The 24,632-nt window shown below is 38.0% G+C and overlaps 1 long non-coding RNA gene and 1 pseudogene across 2 annotated transcripts in view; one reads left to right on the forward strand and one right to left on the reverse strand.

The window, feature by feature from the left end:
• LOC309855593 overlaps positions 1-24,632 on the forward strand; it is an 816,759-nt gene that overhangs the window by 614,268 nt on the left and 177,859 nt on the right. The gene's annotated exons all lie outside the window — the stretch shown is intronic.
• On the reverse strand, positions 12,825-13,474 carry LOC309856602 (protein lin-28 homolog A pseudogene; annotated as a pseudogene). The gene has a single exon. The product of its transcript is annotated as a protein lin-28 homolog A pseudogene (transcript).

Consider the following 24,632-nt stretch of genomic DNA (forward strand, 5'->3'; position numbering starts at 1 on the left):
ACTGGTGTAAGGTAATATCTCAATATGGTTTTAATTTGAATCTCCCTGGGGACTAGTGATGATGAACATTTTTTCATGTGTCTGATAGCCATCTGTATGTCTTCTTGGAGAAGTGTCTGTTCATATCTTCTGCCCATTTTTTGATGTTTGCCTGTTTCATGTGTGTTGAGATTGAGGAGTTCATTATAGATCCTGGATATCAACCTTTTGTCTGTACTGTCATTTGCAAATATCTTCTTCCATTCTGTGGGTTGCCTCTTTGTTTTTTTGACTGTTTCCTTTGCTGTGCAGAAGCTTTTGATTTTAATGAAGTCCCAAAAGTTTATTTTCGCTTTTGTTTCCTTTGCCTTTGGAGACATATCTTGAAAGAAGTTGCTGTGGCTGATATCGAAGAGATTACTGCCTATATTCTCCTCTAGGATTCTGATGGATTCCTGTCTCATGTTGAGGGCTTTTATCCATTTTGAGTTTATCTTTGTGTACGGTGTAAGAGAATGGTCCAGTTTCATTCTTCTACATAAATCTGCCCCGTTTTCCCAGCACCATTTATTGAAGAGACTGTCTTTATTCCACTGAATATTTTTTCCTGTTTTGTCGAAGATTAATTGACCAAAAAAAGAAAATAATTAATTAGTTAATTAATTAATAAAATATATTTTTTAAAAATTTCCACTGAATCTTTGGCAAGGAAATAAGTGTATTTGCACAATGACCCTGCCTCTCAGATCATGCAATGATCTCAGATCAGGTGATTAACCTGGTATCTTTGAGTTGCTTTTTTTCACCAACTCTGCATACCCCACCTTGAACCCGGCATTAATGTGGGGTTGTTTTAATTGCAATTTATTCAACAATATCCATGAGCATAGGTATTAGGAACTAACATTGAAAAAGTGTAGTTGAGGGACGCCTGGGTGTCTCAGTTGGTTAAGCATCTGCCTTAGGCTCACGTCATGATCTCAGAGCCCTGGGGTTGATCTCTGCCTCAGGCACCCTGCTCATTAGGAAGCAAGCTTTTCTCTCTCCCTTTGCCCCTCCCCCTGATTATGCTCTCTCTCTTTCTCTCCCTCTCTCTCTCTCAAACAAATAAAATCTTTTTAAAAAGAAAAAAATGGAGTTGTTAGATTTACTTGACTTTTTGGTCAAAATTTTACCACAATTGCAACATTTTCTCAATAAACAAAACAAATTTGCAAGTGATAATTTTTAAAAATCAATAAATATTGGCAATTTCTTCTGGTGTTTGAATTATTTTATGACTTAGCTGAGGGAAGAGGAAAGGGGCAAATAAATTGGGAAAGAGGAGATTTGGCAAGGACTTAAAGTTTGGGTGAGATCCTGATTATTCCAGGGGCAGTCAGGTCAGTGGGTGATGGGGTTAGGGGAGACAGAGAGTAGGGGAATGGTTGTGGTAGAGGGAAATTGGGTAAGGTATGAGGGAGTAGGGGGTGTAGGGTAGAGGGAAGGTTGTGAAAAGAGTTTGGGGAAGATTGGGAGGGAAGGTTGAAAGGGGTTCAGGTGAGGGCAGGGATGAGAGGAGGATGAATTCCTACAAAAATAAAGGGAGCAGCAAAGAGAGATATTGAACAACTTTAAAAGCAAACATCTTGGCCTTTGTAAGTTAAATAAACAAAAGCATTGAAAAAGGTAATGGCACCCCTCAGTGAACCAACTTTCCCAGTAAAGTGACAAGGGTTTATTCCCTGCACCCGGGACATTTGTCTTAGGGCTCATGCCTGTTAATTTGCTCTTGCTGGTCCTTAAGGATGGGATAGCAAGAATCAGCTTTCAACACATGCAGATCATTAGTAGCCAACTATAACTCTTCCACATATATAGGTTGCCCTTCAAGTCATGCTGCATGCATGACACACAGAGAGAGCCAAGTCAGTGAAAATAATTATGTCCTTATGGACCTGAGAGGGGGTAGTGTTCTGACTTAAATCACACACACATATACATTCCCACAAAATACAGGGTGAGGAGAAGGAGGAGTGGGATCTCCAGGTAAGATGTAAAAAATTATCAAAAGATTCTAATGCTTTTCCTCTGTCATTTCAACACTCCTTTTGGAGTCTTCTTCTGAAGCCACTTGAAGGAGTTTCTACCTATTACTTAGAGAAATAATCAAATATATGAACATAACCTTAGAAAGAGATAGGTGAGGTACCTACCATCATTGAGCACCTAATATGTTCCATTTATAATATCGGGATGTTATACACATTAACTTATGTCTCAGAATAATCCAGTGTAGTAGGTATGTTTGCTCCTGTTTCATCAATGAACAAATAGAGTCCCATGGAGGCCAGTTCACTAGCCCAAAGTCACATTAGTAAGTATTGGAGACCTGTTTGGTTTTCACATTTGCCCTTTTTCCTACAGTATGCCAATTTCCCTAAAGCAGTGGTAAGGGTCAAACGAGATTGTGGTGGCAGAAAGCTAAATGAGATAACTTTGAAAAGGGAAGAAAGGACCCAGAATAAAATCTGCAGTGACTATTTGGGTAATAGTTCTGTTTCCCGAGTTCCCATGGTCTTACTCTCAACCCCTTTTCCACCACATTAATCCCTAAACTTTCTATTTTATCTCATGTATATGTATATATATATATATACATACACACACTCATTTTATCATCTATGCTAGCTGTGTGAAAATTTATATATCTATAAATTAGTGCTATATATATATATATATATTCATATATATCTGAAATATGATAAAATTAACAGTAATAACTACACTTGGGTTTTGCCAGACATCGGACTAAGTGATTAGGTATTATTAGGTATTATTATTAGTATTAGTATTAGTATTATATTATTAGGTATTATTATTAGTCCCTTTATATAAATCAAAGAAGTGAAACCCACTGAGGTGAGGTCACTTGTCAAAGGTCACACTGCTAGGAATTTGTAGATGCTAAAAACGAACCCTGATCTGTCTCATTTCAGAGCTGGAATTCAAGCCAATACACCACACTGCTTCTCAGGCTGAATAAACTTTACTCTTTATTACCACTTTAACAATATTTATTCACCAGACATGAGTTATATTACTTTAGAAAAATATATTCATTTTTTAGTGCATTTATTTATTTATTTACTCATTGAACAGGCTTTGCTGAATGTCTTCAATGTGTCAGACAAAGCATGTAGGAAGAGGAAGAGAGGTACAAAGATGTCTAATGTATGATTCATGGTCCTTGCTCTGACCACAGTTAACAGGGGAAGTTGTGCAACCAGCAGTCCTGGTGTACAGAGGAAAGCACTAATTTTGCTATGGACTAAAAAAGTGTGTTTTGAGCTGGGTCTTCAAGGTATATCACTGGAAACAAAAGAGAGGGCATGGCTTTCTAGATTGAATAAAGTGTACATAAAAAAGCAAGGAGGAGGGAAAAATAATGATGTGATTAGAAAAGATAGGTCTATTTCACTGGAGAGTAGTGATGTCTGTACATGTATGTAGGGTAACTGGTAGGTGTCGTTGGGGAGATGAAACTTAACAAAGAAATTGCAAGTTCCAGGTTAAAGACCTATCTACATGGATAAAGCATTTAAAATTGATCCTATGGGCAGATTGCACTGGAATCTTTGTTTTTCTCCTGTATTAGATTTGGGTGTGCTTTTTCCCCTTTTTTGCTGCAAAGTAATGTACACCCATTGTAACAAATTCATATATATATAAGAAGTTTATAACATAAAGTTAACATACCCCTTATCTCACAAATTATTTTTTAAGTAGGAAAGAAACATGATTCATTTACATTTTAGAATTTTTTTTTTATTTTCAGCATAACAGTATCCATTATTTTTGCACCACACCCAGTGCTCCATGCAATCCGTGCCCTCTATAGTACCCACCAACTGGTACCCCAACCTCCCACCCACCCCCACCACTTCAAACCCCTCAGATTGTTTTTCAGAGTCCATAGTCTCTCATGATTCACCTCCAATTTCCCTGAACTCCCTTCTCCTCTCTAACTCCCTATGTCCTCCATGCTATTTGTTATGCTCCACAAATAAGTGAAACCATATGATAATTGACTCTCTCTGCTTGACTTATTTCACTCAGCATAATCTCTTCCAGTCCCATCCATGTTGCTACAAAAGTTGGGTATTTCTGATGGAGGCATAATACTTCATAGTGTATGTGGACCACATTTTCCTTATCCATTCGTCCATTGAAGGGCATCTTGGTTCTTTCCACAGATTGGTGACCGTGGTCATTGCTGCTATAAACATTGGGGTACAGATAGCCCTTCTTTTCACTACATCTGTATCTTTGGGGTAAATACCCATTAGTGCAATGGCAGGGTCATAGGGAAGTTCTATTTTTAATTTCTTGAGGAATCTTCACACTGTTCTCCAAAGAGGTTGCACCAACTTGCATTCCCACCAACAGTGGAAGAGGGTTCCCCTTTCTCCACATCCCCTCCAACACATGTTGTTTCCTGTCTTGTTAATTTTGGCCATTCTAACTGGTGTAAGGTGATATCTCAATGTGGTTTTAATTTGAATCTCCCTGATGGCTAGTGATGATGAACATTTTTTCATGTGTCTGATAACCATTTGTATGTTTTCATTGGAGAAGTGTCTGTTCATATCTTCTGCCCATTTTTTGATATGATTGCCTGTTTTGTGTGTGTTGAGTTTGAGGAGTTCATTATAGATCCTGGATATCAACCTTTTGTCTGTACTGTCATTTGCAAATATCTTCTCCCATTCCATGGGTTGCTTCTTTGTTTTCTTGAGTGTTTCCTTTGCTGTGCAGAAATTTGATAGCAACATAGAAAATAACAGAGAAAGTGACAAAGTATCCCCATTATATTTTATCTTCTTAGATTTTTATGAACATAAGCTCAAATCATCAAAAGCAAAGAATTAAAAGTAAATTAAATCCAATTTTCCTCAAATATTTATTTTGAGTTCCTAGTATGAGCAAGATATTGGAGTATGCATACATATACACAGAATGTCCAAACCATTAAAAAATTTAAAATCTAATAATGAGTGAATTATAAGAAGCTCATGAATTATAAGAAACTGCTTTTCTCTTTGGACTTTCTTTGTTTCACATTTTAAAGATACTAACTGGAGAGGATTTTCTGAAATTATATATTCTGCAATATTGGCACAGGTACAAAGAAAACAGTTCCCTCTTTAGCTAACTTTTCTAAGTTTAAGCTTTAATAGGAAAATTAATCTCCATATATTTTGGTAACTTCCCTTCCTGGTTTGTTTTCTTTAAAAATATTTCATATTTCATGCTACCAAAGTACACCTGGAGTAGTCATGGTCATTCCATGGAGGGCTTTATGTCCTTTAAATATCTGTATATTTCTCAAAGTATGTTTTTATATATTTCTCAAAGTATGTATATCTTTAAAAGTATATCTTTAAAGTACCTGTATATTTCCAGACGTATAATTTTAAAAGATTTTATAGGGATAGATGACTTTAAAATTCCTACTGTAATTAACTTTGATATCTAGCATGTTATTAGATATCAAATATTAAATGACAAGAGTAACATAAGGGTCAGAAAATTAGGGATGAGGATATTAAGATTAAACTCCAGAGTTCATTGCTTACTGGCTGTATGACCCATTTGACTTATGAAATGAGAATAATAATACTTACTTTGCCTACCTGATTAAGGTAGAAAAAAAATGAAAAAGCTCATGCTAAAAAAAAAGTCATGAAAGTTAAAAATGTTGTTCAAATAAAAAGTATTAAAATAAGTTATGTTTGTAATAACGACCCCAAGGAACTCCACAGTACTAAAATACCTGTTTCAGGCTCCAGTTATAGAATGAATAAGTCATGAATTTGAATAAAATGTACAGCACAGAGAATATAGCCAATGATAATGTAATAGCATTGTATGGTGACAGATAGTGGCTAAATTTAAATAAATAAACATTAGTTATTATTGATTTAATAATTATTAATAAGTATAATTATAATTTTAATAAATATGGCTAGTTTTTAATATTTAAATTATATAGAGTACATAACATTGTTAAGACAAACATTCAGACCTACCTCAAAAAATGGATGTGCAAAAGATCATTTATACAAAAGAAAATGCCATTAATGAATAAACATCATAAGAAGCATTTGACTATTAGTAATAAACACATCTTTAATAATGAAAAATAAAGTGCCCATTTAAATTAATTTCAATTTCACAGACATCTAGTAAGTATTTATTATCTTCCAGTACTCTATATTGTCAATCAAGCAAAATTTAATTAGGTTTGATATAATTATTATATTAAGTAGATTTTTGGTATTAGTGTAATCAAATTATTTAAATATAGAAATAACAACTTTTGCGTGTGTGTGTATATATATATATATATATATATACACACCAGCACTCTATCAGAATATTATATTATTTAAAATGCTGCTTCTGGGCGCCTGGGTGGCTCAGTGGTTAAGCCGCTGCCTTCGGCTCAGGTCATGATCTCAGGGTCCTGGGATCGAGTCCCGCATCGGGCTCTCTGCTCGGCAGGGAGCCTGCTTCCCTCTCTCTCTCTCTCTGCCTGCCTCTCCGTCTAATTGTGATTTCTCTCTGTCAAATAAATAAATAAATAAAATCTTTAAAAAAAAATAAAATAAAATGCTGCTTCTTTCCTGAGGTATATCACTTAAATAAGAACTTACTAAATTGGTCTGAGCTTATTTCTTCATCTATTTAACTGAAGCTGCATAAAACAAGTCAGAACAAATTAATCTTCATGTCTCGCCAAAAAATTTTAAATTAAAAATTGAAACTCATAAGACTGTCATATTTTCCACTTTGAATTTATTTATATGGGATTGGGAGGGAGAAAATACATAAGTGACTCTTAATCTCACAAAACAAACTGAGGGTTGCTGGGGGGAGGGGGTTTGGGAGAAGGGGGTGGGATTATGATTTCTATGTAAAAACAATTGAAAGTTAAAATGTCAAACTGTACTGGCTTCTTAGTAAGTCATAGTGTGTATAGGAAACAACTGCCATTATCATTTAATATGACTAACAAGGTCCTCACTTTAGTTATTATTCTGCTTCAAAATAATCCAAATATGTGAGAAAGTTTGGTGAAAAATTTTAGTTTGGAGAATGTGTGACATACTCCAGCCATGCTGGTGGGGGTAGGGTGGGGAACAAATGCTAGCAATAGTCAAATGTGCCTGACTTGACTCAAATGGGAGAACCATTATGTATTCTGATACAGATGAAAATGGGATATGGCACAGAAACACAAAATAGTAATATGTGCACAGAACATCTAACAACCTAAAATTTGCATAAGAAAAAGAAAGTATGAAATTTTACAACCACTGCTGTAAATTCAGAACAGAATGTCTGAAACTCTATACCTGATCTCAGTTTTTCTTTACCTTTCACATTGCTTTTTCCTGTCAGTTATACCACAATCACCACATAATAAGCAACAAATGAACCAGCTGTATTGCCAGGGAAGCTCCTCTATTAGAAGAAAGGGCAGCCAAACTCCAATATTATTAAAGACATTCCCCGAAAGGTAAATACTAAAGGGAATTTTCATTTTTCAATTTCTATAGATGTAACATTGACTTCTGTTGTAAAATTGGACATGTGTCTGAAGTAATGGGAGACAGACCAATTAGGGACTAAGCAAAATCACACTTAAGTATTAACAATATTCGGGGTGCCTGGGTGGCTCAGTGGGTTAAAGTCTCTGCCTTGGGGTCGGGTCATGATCCCAGGGTCCTGGGATCGAGCCCTGCATCAGGCTCTATGCTCAGCAGGGAGTGGGCTTACCCCTCTCTCTCTCTGCCTGCCTCTATGCATACCTGTGATCTCTGTCTGTCAAATAAATAAAATCTTTTAAAAAATTAACAATATTCAATGGAAAATGTGAATATGTTCCAATTCTTTTAAATTTTTTTTACCAATAAGTTTTTATCTATTCTCTGTATTTTCCCTGAGTAAAGAGAAGAGGAAAAAGAGTCAGCATGTGTGTTAAAAAAACAAAAACAAAAACAAAACAACAATAGCTTGAAGTCCGGAATTGTGATGCCACAAACGTTGGCTTTCTTTTTCAATATCCCTTTGACTATTCGAGGTCTTTTCTGGTTCCATATAACTTTTAGGATTATTTGTTCCATTTCTTTGAAAAAAAAATGGATGTTATTTTGACAGGAATTGCATTAAATGTGTAGATAGCTTTAGGTACCATAGACATTTTCACAATATTTGTTCTTCCGATCCGGGAGCATGGAACATTTTTCCATTTCTTTGTGTCTTCCTCAATTTCTTTCATGAGTACTTTATAGTTTTCTGAGTATAGATTCTTAGCCTCTTTGGTTAGGTTTATTCCTAGGTATCTTATAGTTTGGGGTGCAATTGTAAATGAGATTGACTCCTTAATTTCTCTTTCTTCTGTCTTGCTGTTGGTGTAGAGAAATGCAACTGATTTCTGTGCATTGATTTTATATCCTGACACTTTACTGAATTCCTGTACAATCTCTATTACAAAGTTGTCATCATCAAGACAGCATGGTACTGGCACAAAAACAGACACATAGATCAATGGAACAGAATAGAGAGCCCAGAAATAGACCCTCAACTCTATGGTCAACTAATCTTTGACAAAGTAGAAAAGAATGTCCAATGGAAAAAAGACAGCCTCTTCAACAAATGGTGTTGGGAAAATTGGACAGCCACATGCAGAAAAATAAATTTGGACCATTTCCTTACACCACAAAAGAAAATAGACTCAAAATGGATGAAGGACCTCAATGTGAGAAAGGAATCCACCCAAATCCTTGAGGAGAACACAGGCAGCAACCTCTTCGACCTCAGCCGCAGCAACATCTTCTTAGGATCATCGCCAAAGGCAAGGGAAGCAAGCGCAAAAATGAACTATTGGGATTTCATCAAGATCAAAAGCTTTTGTACAGCAAAGGAAACAGTTAACAAAACCAAAAGACAACTGACAGAATGGGAGAAGATATTTGCAAATGACATATCAGATAAAGGGCTAGTGTCCAAAATCTATAAAGAACTTAGCAAACTCAACACCCAGAGAACAAATAATCCAACCAAGAAATGGGAGGAAGACATGAACAGACATTTCTGCCAAGAAGATATCCAGATGGCCAACAGACACATGAAAAAGTGCTCCACATCACTTGGCATCAGGGAAATACAGATCAAAGCCACAGTGAGATATCACCTCACACCAGTGAGAATGGCTAAAATTAAGAAGTCAGAAAATGACAGATGCTGGTGAGGATGCGGAGAAAGGGGAACCCTCCTACACTGTTGGTGTAGTGCAACTACATGCAAGCTGGTGCAACCACTCTGGTAAACAGCATGGAGGTTCCTCAAAATGTTGAAAATAGAACTACCCTATGACCCAGCAACTGTACTACTTGGTATGTACCCTAAAGATACAAACGTAGTGATCCGAAGGGGCACGTGCACCTGAATGTTTATAGCAGCAATGTCTACAATAACCAAACTATGGAAAGAACCTAGATGTCCATCAACAGATGAATGGATAAAGTAGATGTGGTATATATACACAATGGAATACTATTCAGCCATCAAAAGAAATGAAATCTTGCCATTTGTGATGACGTGGATAGAACTAGAGGGTCCCATGCTTAGCGAAATAAGTCAATTGGAGAAAGACAACTATCATATGATCTCCCTGATATGAGGAAGTGGAGATGAAACATGGGGGCTTAAGGGAGTAGAAGAATAAATGAAACAAGATAGGATCAGGAGGGAGACAAACCATAAGTGATTCTTAATCTCACAAAACAAACTGAGGGTTGATGGGGGGGAGGGGGTTGGGTGGGGGGGTTGGTTTATGGACATTGGAGAGGGTATGTGCTATGGTGAGTGCTGTGAAGTGTGTAAACCTGGTGATTCACAGACCTGTACCCCTGGGGATAAAAATATATGTTTATAAAAAATTTAAAAGGAAAAAAAAAACAATAGCAAGAATGGTGAGTGCTAGGAATTGTGTAAGACTGATGATTCACAGACCTGTACCCCTGAAGTAAATAATACATTATATGTCAATTTAAAAAAATAGCAAGTGAGAAAGGAAGTACCCAGCACAACAAAATCCACCTTCAAACAAACATTCCTCAGTAATGGAGTCACTAAAGCCCAAGGAGGCTCACTCAGTCTCCTGCAGTTCAGAAATGAGAAGAAAGGATGAGGGAAAGAACAGATGGGACAAACTTTCATACGCTCTCCATTTCCCAATGAATTTCAAGATTTCACACAAAACTTTTGCTTCTAGCACTAAAGAAAGGGTTATATTTGTCTGTCTCCTATTACATAGTCTTGTGCCCACTTTGACATGTTTCTTGCACCCACCAAAAAATTCTTGAATGACTTGAATAAACATTCATCTTCCCTTTCTTGATCTCTTGGCCCTAGTTTCTACATGGAAAACTCCACTCATTGCTTTTGCTTCTCTCTACAACAAGAGTAGAGATTAAATTAGGTTTGATCCATCAAAATAAAAGTGTATTAGTAAGAATCACATCAAGGAATGATCTTGGAAAGGAGATTGAGAACAAGGAGGTGGAGAGTTTTTAGCTTCTTCGGGATTTTTGCAGAAATCATTAAAGAGTCATGGAAAAATCCCACAAATTAAATATGTATGTGTGGGAGCTTTTACTGGGAGAGGGGATAGGATAGGGGTCATATCTGGCCCAAAATAGGAAATAGGGGAACAGGAACACAATAGAAAGGATGGTTCAAGACATCCACACTTGAAGAGGGGCCACCAAGCTATGTTCCATATTCTTTCCCTTGTGCAGAACATTTCATTAAAGATGCTTTGGCTATTTTTCTCAGTGTAAAAATAAGTTTGTTAATAATACTAAAAGAACATGGAGAAAACTAACACATTATATTTGCACAAACCAGGCCACATAGCAATCACCCAGTCAGTTATTTGTGAACTCCTATGAATCCAGACAAATACAACTAGACAGGGGCAATGACTGGAGAAGACAAGAACCCAGGATCAGACACACATCACCCAATGCACTCTAATTGCATTTGCCCTGTTTCAACACAATGAGGTATGTTTATGGTGATCTCATAGCATGTAAACAAAACCTTCTTTTCTCCTTTAGCTACCATGACACTAATCACTGCAGCAACAGGGCAGGGCACAGGCTCTGGTCAGCACGAAGAAGTCATGGTTTATGTTCTCCTTGGAAGCCAAGAAGAAAAGCCCAGAATTTATAAAGGTTAAGAAATTTAGTCTTTGGGGCACCTGAGTAGCTCAGTCGTTAAGCATCTGCCTTCACCTCAGGTCATGATCTCAGGGTCCTGGGATTGAGTCCTGTATTGGGCCCCCTGCTCAGTGGGAGGCCTTCTCCTTCCTCTCCCTCTCCCTGCTTGTATTCCCTCTCTTACTGTGTCTCTCTTTGTCAAATAAATAAAATCTTAAAAAAAAAAAAAAAAAAAGAAATTTAGTCTTTGCTTCTTGCACCCACCCCTGGGCAGCTCAAGATAGGTTCAGAGGTATTGTTCTTAAACCTGTTCTTACCAACTCATTCTTTTTACACACACACACACACACACACACACACCTCACACACTCTGTTGCGCATGGTAGGCCTAGCCCAATCAAGTGAAGGATGGCTCTAGTATGTAAAGTGAGTCTCATGCCCTGGGATTAGAGGTCCAGAACAAGAATCCTTTTTACACCTATAGACAACCCTTACCTAATCTTGACTTCCCTTCTGCACCTTTCACCTGGTGCAGCCTCTCCTAACCTTCCTACACCATTTTTCATGTCCAGAAAGATTTCCAATCATGCAGTAGAAGGATATCAAGTCATGGGGCAACTGAGTTAAAACCCAATCTCCCAAGGAACATTGAAAGTAGAGGAGATACTACACAGAAAAGCTAGCTCAAATTAGCAAAAATAAGGTAAATCAATAGTCTATGCACTCAAATAATTTGTTTTTCTGGTGATAAAAAAAAAAGTATTCCTGCTGTCCAGACTTAGAATTGCTGTCAATTCATCCTTGAGATTGCCCATGTACCTAAGAACACAATGCAGTAACAAGGGTCTTAAAATTAAGATATGCAAAATTACAAAACCAGAATATTTATGTTATGAAAAAAAAAAGTTAAAATGCACAGTGTCGTGTACATCATTCACGTGCAGCAGTGCAGTTGGCATCTTGGATAAAGTGGGACCTAATGTGTGGTTATCCAAGGGATCAAATAAAATTCTATTGGCCCAGAATGGGGTGGGAGTAAGCTTAGCAGCAGCAAGTGTACAACTATTCTCCCAACAACCCCTTTGCCTCCTGTCACAGCCTATTGCCTTGGACAGTTCTCAATACCCTATCCTAAGAGTGGGTTATGAGACAATATGTGGAGAAACCCTGCCAAACCCCTGAGAGATTCCCTCCCATAAAATGTAATGGTTCATGAGTTGGGTCCATCAATCTGGTCTCACGCTTAATCTTTGCACTCTGGCATAGGAAAAATCATTATGTGTTTCTTTCTTTGAAGGGAAAACAATTTCCCTATATAGGCCACTTTCAAAAGCTGAAGATTCTCAGGGCAGAGAGTCAAAGCACACAAAGAGGGATTTTTCCCTAAAACCCTCACATGCATTTGGATAAAACAGGGTTGGAGTTCATTTGCCTTCCCCCTTCCTCCATTTACCCTGCCAAAAGGGAAGAGAGGATAATATTGTGGACTCCAGCCAGAGATACATGGCAGTGCCAGCTGCCGTCTCCCTACCCTGTTCCCACTTTCTCCACTCTGTCATTGATGCCTGCTCCTCAAAATCTCCTGAACACAAAAGGATAGCCCCCATCCACTGCAGCCCAATTCTGGGCCTCTGGGAGCTGGGCAGGGCTATGGATTTCTTCTTCTTCCTCCCAAAAGTAGGCTGGTTTTCCTGTGAGTTCAGGGCCTGCTGGTCCTTAAGAGGACATGAGACCACCATATGGTTGATGCTCTGGCAGAAGTGGCACTTCTTTGGTTGGGGTGGCAGCTTGCATTCCTTGGCATGGTAGTCTAGATCTCCACAGTTGTAGCACCTGTCTTCCTTTGATCTGTGCTTCCTCATGTTCTTCCCTTTGCGTCACCTCTCACTCCTAGTACAGAACTCCCTACCAGGGCAGGTGACTCAGATTCCAGGCCATTACCAGACTTCTTAAAGGTAAAGTCCACTGCCTCACCCTCCTTCAGGCTCTGGAAGCCCTCCATGTTCAGCTTAGTCTGGTTCACAGACATGGACAGGGGTCAAGTATGACCCTAGCGCATGTTGTCATGGACAGGAAGCTGAACTCCATGCACACATTTAACCATTTAAAGAAGTGGGAGCCCTACAGCAGCTGTGACTCCTCTGCTGTTAGGCAGTGTCAGGTGCCTCCTCAGGCACCTTGGTGCAGCCACCTGTAACCTGTTGTTCTGACACAGAGCCCATGGTAGTCGACTGAGTTTGTGATCCAGGTCAGGTGGCTGCTGGCCTCAGAGAAGTCTAGGGGCAAAGGGATGGCTTGAAAAAGAGGCTGCTACATCTTCCCCCACCACCTGTTCTAATACTTTTTAAATAATTATGCTAAAATAAAATGCAAAAAATACAATTTCTAGCATAGAAAATGCCATAATGATATTGGAAATTGTTGGTCCCAGCTTCTCTCCAAGTATACTTTCTTTCTAGGCTCTTTGTTTTTTGTTTGCCTGTCAGAAACCTAAACAACAAAACACTCACAGATAATTAACCATCAATAACTTGCTAGGAGAAGACTATCTCCTCACTGTCTTTCCTTATGGGAAGAAAATTAGATCATAAATCCATATATATATATATATATATATATATATATATATATATAAATTTAATAACATTGTTAAAGCCTTTTTAAAACAATAATGACATTATTTTACAAATGAAGAATGGATAGACAGGCAAGGGCTAAGAAGCTTTAACCAAGTCGCATGGTGAGGTAAAATGAGGAGCACAGGAGTAGTCAGGACACCTAGATTTCAGATTTAGTTTTTAACCTGCCCTGTGACCTTGGGTAAGTTAAATGACCTCTACTCTGAGGCAGTTTCTCCATAGGAAAAATTGTGATGGTGATATCAGTGCTGCTTACCTTTGTAAAATATTACAAAAAGTAATTTAGTTATCCAATAGACATTTGTTAAATTCTTATTACATGTCAGACACTGAGTTAGAATCAAGTGAGATAATGAAAGCCCAGATATAAGTTAGAGTGTTATTATTGCTCTAAAACCTGCCTAACTCTTCAAAGAGATATAGGTTTTGCACAAAGAATAGATAAAAAAAGGACATAAACTTAATATATTCTTTCATATTTTTATTCCAGAAAATTTCTGTTATTAAGTCATAGCTGTTTAGCCTATAAAACTTAGCAGAATCATCTAAGAATTAATGTTTTTCCTCCTTACCAGATATGAAAGCTCTCAGGTTGCTTATCATTTAAATGAGCATAGACATTGCATAGCAACTATTGTTACTCCTCCTCCTCCTCAGGCTTTTCATTGATTCCTCATAGAAAAGATAAAAAAGGAAGTAATACTTAGTGAGTATCTATTATTGGTCACACTCTGTGCTAGCTCTTTTACCTATAAGAACTCATTTAATCCAAATAAATGTTTGGCAAGGTATATATTATTCTGCCCATTTTATAAATTCACTAACCATGTTTTAGTGAAATGAGGGTCACTTAGGAGAAATTGGTGAAATTCTAAAACAAACTCAAGACTTTCTCTCAAATCCCATGCTTTTTCTGACATATTTAAAGAAAAATTGAGTTAGAATAATCCATATTTACTGGTAGAGACAAGTAGAGATGTCAGATTCTCCATGGAGGGCATATGGCAAATTAATGATGGAATCAGATCTAGAATACATGCCCTATGTATTCCAGTTTATTGTATTTTTCCTTTCAGTTTCATTAAGTGTATATTAAGTGTCAATTTAACTATAGCTACCAAATATAATTAACTAACTGAAGAAGTGAAGCAATATTAGCCTTAAAGTCAATAATTTATTAAAGATTGTTTTCCACAGGAAATAAATTTAAAAGAAAAACGTATTTTGATACATAAATACAAATTGATTTTTTTTTCATTTTTACTTTATAGCTGGTTTGGTTAGTAGTTTCCTGCCTTTCTTAAAGTCTTATCAACTTATTTCTTTTTTATTGGTTTTTCAAGTAAAAGAGAAACCATTTTTAAAAACTGCAATTAAGGGGCACCTGGGTGGCTCAGTTGGTTAAGTGTCTGACTTGTATCGGTCTCCCCACTCAGCAAGGAATCTGCTCGTCCCTCACCCTCTTCCCCTTCCCACTGCTTGTGCTGTCTCTCTGTCTCTCAAATAAATAAATAAAATCCTTAAAAAAACCCACATAAACATATAAAACAACTAGACATAACAGGCACCCAGAACACTGCATCCAACAACAGAAAAATATTTTTTTAAGATTTTATTTATTTGTTTGACAGAGAGAGAGAGAGAGATAACAAGTAGGCAGAGAGACAGGCAGAGAGAGGGGAAGCAGGCTCCCTGCTGAGCAGAGAGCCCGATGTGGAACTCCATCCCAGAACCCCGAGATCATGACCTGAGCCAAAGGCAGAGGCTTAACCCACTGAGCCACCTAGGTGCCCAGAAAAATATTTTTCAAGTGAACATAGAGCATTCTTTAAAATAGACTATATGGTAGTCCATACAATAACCATTAATAAATTTTAAAGGATCAAAATCCTACAAAATATGTTTTCCAACCATAATAGAATAAAATTAGAAATCAATAACAAAAGGAAAATAGGAAATTTCACAAATACGTGGATATTAAACAACATGTTTTCAAATAACCAGTCAGAGAAAAAAATTACAAAGGGAATTAGAAAATCCTATGAGGGGTGAGTGGGTGGTTCAGTAATTAAGTGTTTGCCTTTGGCTCAGGTTATGATACCAGGCTTGGGATCAAGCCCCACATTGGACTCCCTGCTCAGTATGGAGCCTGTTTCTGCCTGCTGCACCTCCTGCTTGTGCTCGCTCTCTCTCTCTCTCTCTCTCTCTGTCATTGAATAAAATCTGTTAAAAAATGCTTTGAGATGAATGATAAGGAAAACATAACAAAATTTATGTTATGCAGCAAAACCAATCCTTAGAAGAAAATTTATGGTTGTGAAGACCTATATATAAAAATAAGACAGATCTCAAAATAATAACCCAACTTTCTACTTTAAGAAACTAAAAATAAAGAAACACAAATTAAACACAAAGCAGGCAAAAGAATGAAATAATAACAGAACAGAAATTAATGAAACAGAGAACAGAAAAACAATAAGAAAATCAACAAACCCAAAAGCTAACTCTTTTAAAAGAGCAAAAAAAAAATTGGAAATGGGATAGAAGAAGGCGGGGAAGTAGGAGAGGGGCCTTTTCAACTTGTACCCCAAAGTGAGCTGATTACCTACCAAAGAACTCCAATCACCCATGAAATCAGCCTGAGATCAGAATTACACATGTCTGGATCTCTACAGGGGGAGAAGACGCCAGTGGGCAGGTAAAGCTGAGTGGGAACAGCGGACTGATATCAGAAGATAAACACAAGGGGGAGGGAGCCACCAGAGGCGACCACTTGGAAAGTAATACCCCAATATGAGCAAGAGTGCCCTGCATCTGGGGACCAGCATTAACTTGGAGACTGGTTGAAAGCACTCCAAAAGAGCAAAGGATCTGGGGGGAAATTGTGGGAATCGGGACGGCTAGGGACAGGGGCTTAAGTCCCAGGTCCCAGGACAGCCTCCCCTGGCGCTGAGGCAGAGAGAGTGCGGCAGAGAAACCAGCTCTTGGTCCCTAAGCCCCCAGCACGCCTGAGAACGCCTGGGGTCCATTCCCTGTGAGGGGATGGGAGCCGTGCCAGGCGGCAGAACGTGAGAGCCCTGCTATATAGCCTGAGATACTCCCCTGAGAGAGGTATAAAGGCACAGCTGGTGCCCTTTGATACGCGCCATTGTTTCAGAGCCTGCACCAAACTCTTCCCCCAGAGAGGTGCGCAAAGGCCCAGACTGGTGTTCTCGGACCTGCAACCCGTTCTCAGAGCGTGAGACTCACGCGCGAACCTCAGCCTCCCCTGAAATTGGTGTGCACAAGCCGGGCGCTCTTAGACCCAGAAAGACCAGGCACTCCCAGCCCGGGCCAGCGGGAAAATCTCAGTGTGCGATTGCTGCTTGGAACCTCTCCAGCGGTCTGGAGGTGCCCAGAGCCACTGCTGCCATGGTTTGGGGTACAAGTAAAAGATCCTGCATCCCCAGGGACCGCGACTTGGAACCTGCTCTGCCAGCGGCCAAGGGGGAACTTATTTGGGCCCTGCAGCCAGACTGAGGCTTCTTTCTGATGAAGTCCCAGAACCTAAGTCAGGTTCGGTGGAGTGAGGAGGTTCGGAGCCGACGACTAAAGAAACAATTCTTAAGATGTCGTTAGTGTAAAAGGTGATTTATTAGAGCACGGGGACAGGGCCTGTGGGCAGGCGGAGATGCGGCTGCCCCGGGTTGTGAGGGTAGGCATGTTATATACCCCATGGCTGGGGGGAGGTGGTGGAGGGATGGGAGATTTCAACAGAGTTCTCACATGTTAGGGAGGGCCTACAAGGTGCAGGGGGGGGGGAGGGAGTCCTTGCCCTTATGGCTTGATCAATGTCGTCTTTAGGTCAGGCATTAACATGAAGATAATTGGGAGATTCTTGGTGGGGTATTATGATCCGGCTATCATTTATATTCCCTTCTACCTCAGTCTCCTCCAGTTTATGGTGGGAGGGAAACATTAGGGCTTCAGGAACCGAGAGCTATTTGCCTCTGGAAATTTGTGCTATTGATAAGGTAACCTCCCTGTTTAGGTCTCTAGGACATCTGTAGAGCAAGGGAGATTCCTGTTCTGCAGGATTGCAATCCCTGCAAGTTAACTATTTATCATTTTATGGCAGTCAGGGGTGCCTGAGGAATGCTACACATATGGAGGGGAAAGGGTGAAAAGGAGGTGCAAGGCGCCAGCTTTTGCTTTGTCCTCAGCCAGCCTCCTGCTCCCTCATCATTTCTGAGAGGGAGATCAGGGTGCGATTTGTTTTCCTCTAAAACTACAAAAACCATCAAAAGCAGTCAAAGTGAGAGAAAAAAAAGTGAACAAACATAAAAACCTCCAGAGAACAAAAGCCTGAAAAAAGAAAAAAAAACACAGTTTCCTCAGAGCCCACCCCCTTGAGGGGGGCGGAAGGACTTAAGTCAGGGAATATCATTGACTGAAAACCCACGTGGCAGGCCCCTCCCCCAGAAGACAAAATAAGAAAGGAAAAAAAAAAAAAGGACTACAAGAGAACCACCACTACTTCATAGGAAAACTTTTATTTTTCATTCATTCCCACTATTCATTCTGGTTCATTTTTTTTATATATAGGTAATTTTTTTAACCTAATAACCATCACAGCGAGCTATCCAGTACATCAATTTCCATAATAACCTTCTAACCTGAACTTTTTGATACATACACCGATGTTTTTCTTTTACATTTCTATTTTTTGAAATCCTTCTTTTTTTTTAAGTTTTAGTTTAGTTTAGTCTAGTTTATTCCTTTTTATTTTTATCTTCTAATATTCATATAGAGTTAAACTTCAAAGTAATGCCCTTTACCCAATCAATACTACCCCTATAGGTAAACTAACTTTTAATCCCCCTTTATCTTAGGAAAGTTGAGCCCTTTAACAAAGATATCAAGATACATCCAGGAATAATCAAAACAACCTTCCTCGCACACACTGAGAATTTATAACCACTCTCCCATCTTTTTCTTCCACCAGTGTTTCTGTGTTTTTGTGTTTGTCCTGATAGTATATAAATCTTACACTTGGGGTTCTTTTTGACGAGGTTCTTCCTTTATTTGCATATATATATTTTTTCTCTTGTCATATACTTTTATCAGTATATATATTTATATTTATATATATTTATATATGTATACTGATAATATATATATTATATATATACTTATATATTATATATATATTTATATATTATATATATATGCAAATATATATATTTTTTTCTGTCATATACTTTTATCAGTATATATATTTATATTTATATATATTTATATATATACTGATAATATATATATTATATATATATTTATATATTATATATATATGCAAATATATATATTTTTTTCTCTTGTCATATACTTTTATCAGTCTTTTTGTTTGTCTGTTTTTTGTTTGTGTACTTCATAAATCTTACCTAGGGGCCCATTTGGGCTGAACCTTCTCTTTCATCTTCCCTTTCTTTCCTGTCTCTCTCTCTATCTCTTTTTTCTTTTTCTTTTTCTTTTCTTTTGTCTGTCATTTGTGTGGGGAATCCTGATTGCTCAGAAGTGCTCCAGGGTGCACCTTGACTGCACCATGGTTAATACATCTAGCTACATCTGTTCAGTCATCTCCCACCAAAATGACTAGGAGGAGGAATGCCCAACAGAAGAAAAATACAGAGGATGGACCTTCTGCAACAGAGCTAACAGATATCAACATAGACAATATGTTGGAAAGAGAATTCAGGCTAACAATTATCCAGGCAATCGCTAGGTTGGAGAAAGCCATGGATGACCAAACAGAATTGATTAGGGCCGAGCTGAAAGCAACCAGACAGGATGTGCACAATGTTACGGCGGAGCTTAGGGCTACCAGGGAGGAGGTTCACAATGCTCTCAATGAGTTCCAATCTAATCTAAACTTTCTCAAAGCTAGGGTAACTGAGACAGAAGATAGAATTAATGATCTGGAGGACAAACAGATAGAGAGAAAGGATCAGGAGGAAGCCTGGAACAAACAGCTTAGAAACCATGAAAACAGAATCAGGGAAATAAATGATGCCATGAAACGTTCCAACATCAGAATTATTGGAATCCCGGAAGGGGAGGAGAAAGAAAGAAGTCTAGAAGATATAGTGGAACAAGTCCTTCATGAAAATTTTCCCGGTCTCGTCAATGGAACCAGTGTTCATGTACCAGAGGCTGAACGGTCTCCACCCAAGATTATACATTCCAAAAAAAACATCACGACACCTGATAGTCAAATTGAGGAATTATAATTGTAGGTATAATCTCTTGAAAGCTGCTAGGGCAGAGAGGCTCATTACTTACAGAGGAAAGCCCATAAAAATAACATCAAACCTGTCCACAGAGACCTGGCAAGCCAGAAAAGGCTGGCAAGATATATTCAGGGCACTAAATGAGAAGAACATGCAGCCAAGAATACTTTATCCAGCAATACTGACATTCAAAATGGGTGGAGAGATAAAGAGATTCCAAGACTGGCAAGGCTTAAAAGAATATGCAACCACCAAGCCGACACTGCAGGGAATATTAAGGGGGGGGGTTCTATAAAATCCTAAGAATAGCATTGAACAGAAATATAGAAACAGGGACTGGAAGAGATTATTATGCTGAGTGAAATAAGTCAAGCAGAGAGAGTCAATTATCATATGGTTTCACTTATTTGTGGAGCATAACAAATAGCATGGAGGACATGGGGAGTTAGAGAGGAGAAGGGAGTTGGGGGAAATTGGAAGGGGAGGTGAACCATGAGAGACTATGGACTCTGAAAAACAATCTGAGGGTTTTGAAGGGGTGGGGGGTGGGAGGTTGGGGTACTAGGTGGTGGGTATTATAAAGGGCACGAATTGCATGGAGCACTGGGTGTGGTGAAAAATAATGAATACTGTTATGCTGAAAATAAAAAATAAATTAAAAAAAAAAAGAAATATAGAAACAATCTACAGAAAGAAAGACTTCAAAGGTAACTTGATATCAATAAAAACATTTCTATCAATAATCACCCTCAATGTGAATGGCCTAAATGCACCCATGAAATAGCACAGGGTTGCAGAATGGATTAAACGACAGGACCCATCCATATGTTGTCTACAAGAGACCCATTTTGAACCTAAAGATACACCCAGACTGAAAGTGAAGGGATGTAAAAGCATTTTTCATGCCAATGGGCCTCAAAAGAAGGCTGGAGTAGTGATTCTCATATCAGATAAATTAGATTTTAAACTAAAGACTGTAGTCAGAGATACAGAAGGACACTACATAATCCTTAAAGGGACTATCCACCAAGATGATCTAGCAATTGTAAATACTATGCCCCCAATATGGGAGCAGCCAATTACATAAGAAATCTGTTAATCAAGATAAAGAGTCATATCGATATGAATACACTAATTGTAGGAGATCTTAACACGCCTCTCTCAGAAATAGATCATCGAAGCAGAAAATCAATAAAGAAACAAGAGCATTGAATGACACATTGGACCTGATGGACCTCATCGATATATAAAGAACATTCCACCCTAAAACAACAGAATACTCATTCTTCTCAAGTGCACACGGAACCTTCTCAAGAATAGACCACATACTGGGCCACAAATCAGGACTCAAAGGATACCAAAAGACTGAGATTATTCCCTGCATATTCTCAGATCACAATGCTTTGAAACTGGAGCTTAATCACAAGGAAAAGTTCAGAAGCTAAAGGCCACCTTGCTTAAGAATGCTTGGATCAACCAGGAGATCAAAGAAGAACTGAAACAATTCATGGAAACCAATGAGAATGAAGACACTTCAGTCCAAAACCTATGGTATATAGCAAAGGTGGTCCTAAGGGGGAAATACATAGCCATCCAAGCCTCCCTCAAAAAAATTGAAAAATCCAGAACACAGCAGCTGTCTCTACACCTTAAAGAACTGGAGAATCAACAACAAATAAAACCAGCTCCACACATAAGAAGGGAAATCATCAAGATTAGAGCTGAGATCAATGAGGTAGAAACCAAAGGCACAGTAGAACGTATCAATGAAACTAGAAGCTGGTTTTTTTAAAGAATCTATAAGATCGATAAACCATTGGCCACACTCAACCAAAGGAAAAGAGAGAAAGCCCAAATTCATAAAATTATTAATGAAAAGGGAGAGAGCACCACTAACACCAAGGAAGTAGAAACAATCATCAGAAGTTATTATCAACAGTTATATGCCAATAAGCTTAGCAACCTTGATGAAATGGATGCATTCCTGGAAAACTATAAACTCCCTAAATTGAACCAGGAATAAATCAACAACCTGAATAGACCGATATCTAGTAAAGAGATTGAAAACCTCCCAAAAAACAACAGCCCTGGACCTGACGGATTCCCTGGGGAATTCTACCAAACTTTCAAAGAAGAAAGAACACCTATTCTCCTGAATTTATTTCAAAAAAATTGAAGCAGAAGGAAAACTTCCAGACTCTTTCTATGAAGCCAGCATTACCCTGATCCCCAAACCAGGCAAAGACCCTACCAAAAAGGAGAATTTCAGACCAATATCCCTGATGAATATGGATGCTAAGATTCTCAACAAGATCCTAGCAAACAGGATCCAACAGCACACTAAAAAGATTATCCACCATGACCAGGTGGGATTCATCCCTGGGCTACAAGGATGGTTCAACATTCACAAATCAATCAATGTTATAGAACAAATTAATATGAGAAGAGAGAAGAACCACATGGTCCTCTCAATAGATGCAGAAAAAGCATTTGACAAAATCCAGCATCCGTTCCTGATTAAAAGTATAGGGATAGAGGGAGCATTCCTGAACTTCATCAAATCTATCTATGAAAGACCCACAGCAAATATCATCCTCAATGGGAAAAAGCTTGCAGCCTTCCCGTTGAGATCAGGAACAAGAAAAGGATGCCCACTTTCACCACTCTTGTTCAACATAGTATTAGTAGTCCTAGCAACAGCAATCAGAAAACAAAGAGAAATAAAAGGTATCCAAATTGGCAATGAAGAAGTCAAACTCTCTCTCTTCGCAGGTGACATGATTCTTTATATGGAAAACCCAAAAGACTCCACCCCCAAACTACTAGAACTCATACAGCAATTCAGCAACGGGGCAGGATACAAAGTTAATGTGCAGAAATCAGCGGCTTTCTTATACACTAACAATGAAAATACAGAAAGGGAAATTAGAGAATCGATTCCATTTACAATAGCACCAAGAACAATAGGATACCTGTGAATAAACCTAACCAAAGAGGTAAAGGATCTGTACTTGAGGAACTACAGAACACTCATGAAGGACATTGAAGACACAAAAAGATGGAAGACCATTCCATGCTCTTGGATCAGAAGAATAAACATTGTAAAATGTTTTGTTAAGTGTTTTCCACAGTGGCTCCACCAGTTTGCAGTCTGACCAACAGTCCAGGAGAGTTCCTTTTCTTCCACATCCTTGCCAAGACCTGTTGTTTCTTGTGTTGTTGATTTTAGCCATTCTGACATGTGTGAGGTAACATCTCATTGTACTTTAATTTGCATTACTCTGATTGTACATGTTAATGAATCTTTTCATGTGTCTGTTGGCCATCTTTATATCTTCTTTAGATAATTGTCTCTTTATGTTTTCTGCCAATTTTAAATTGAATTACTTTTTTTAATGTTGAGTTGTATCAGTTATTTATATATTTTGGATGCTAACCGTTTACTGGATATGTCATTTGCAAACATCTTCTCTCATTCTGTAGGTAGCCTTTTAGTCTTGTTCATTTCTCCTTTGTTGTGCAGAAGCATTTTATTTTGATGTAGCCCCAATAGTTTATTTTTGTTTCTGTTTCCCTTGCATCAAGGACATATCTAGAAAAAAGTTGCTAGGTGATATCAAAGAAGCTACTGCCTGTTTTCTTTTTTAGGATTTTTATGGATTCAGGTTTCACATTAAGTATTTAATCCATTTTGAATTTATTTCTGTGTATGGCATTAGAAAGTGTTCCATTTTTATTATTTTTATATTATTTTATATTATTTTATTTTATGTTGCTGTCCAGTTTTCCCAGCACCATTAGCTGAAGGGAATTTTATTCCAAATTGGATAATCTTGAATATTTTGTTGATTAATTGACCATATAATTGTGCATTTATTTTTGGGTTATCTATTCTATTGATCTACGTATCTGTTTTTGTGCCAGTACCATACTGTTATGGTTACTAGAGTATTTTCATATAACTTGAAGTCTGGAACTGTGATGGCTCCAGATTTTCTTTTCTTCCACAAGATCGCTTTGGCTATTCAGGGTCTTTTGTAGTTCCATTCACATTTTAGAATTGTTTGTTCTAGTTGTGTAAAATTCTGTTGGCATTTTGATAAGGAATTGCATTAAATGTGTAGATTGCTTTGGGTGGTATAGAATTCTAACAGTATTTGTTCCTTTAATCCATGAGTATGAAACGTCTTTCCTTTTTTGTGTTGCCTTCAATTTTCTACAACAGAGTATTTGTTTTTTATTGCAATAGTGTTTTATAGTTTTCTGAGTACAGATCTTTCACCTCTTTAGATAGGTTTATTCCTAGGTATCTTACTATTTATGGTGCAATTGTAAACTGCACTTCTTATAATTTCTCTTTCTTTAGTGTGTGGAAATGCAACAGATTTCTGTACATTGATTTTGTATTCTGCACATTTACTGAATTTATCAGTTCTAGAAGATTTTTGGTGGAGACTATCACATTTTTTATATAT

The sequence above is a fragment of the Mustela nivalis genome (assembly GCF_964662115.1).
Source record: "Mustela nivalis genome assembly, chromosome: X".
NCBI classification, from domain to species: Eukaryota; Metazoa; Chordata; class Mammalia; order Carnivora; family Mustelidae; genus Mustela; species Mustela nivalis.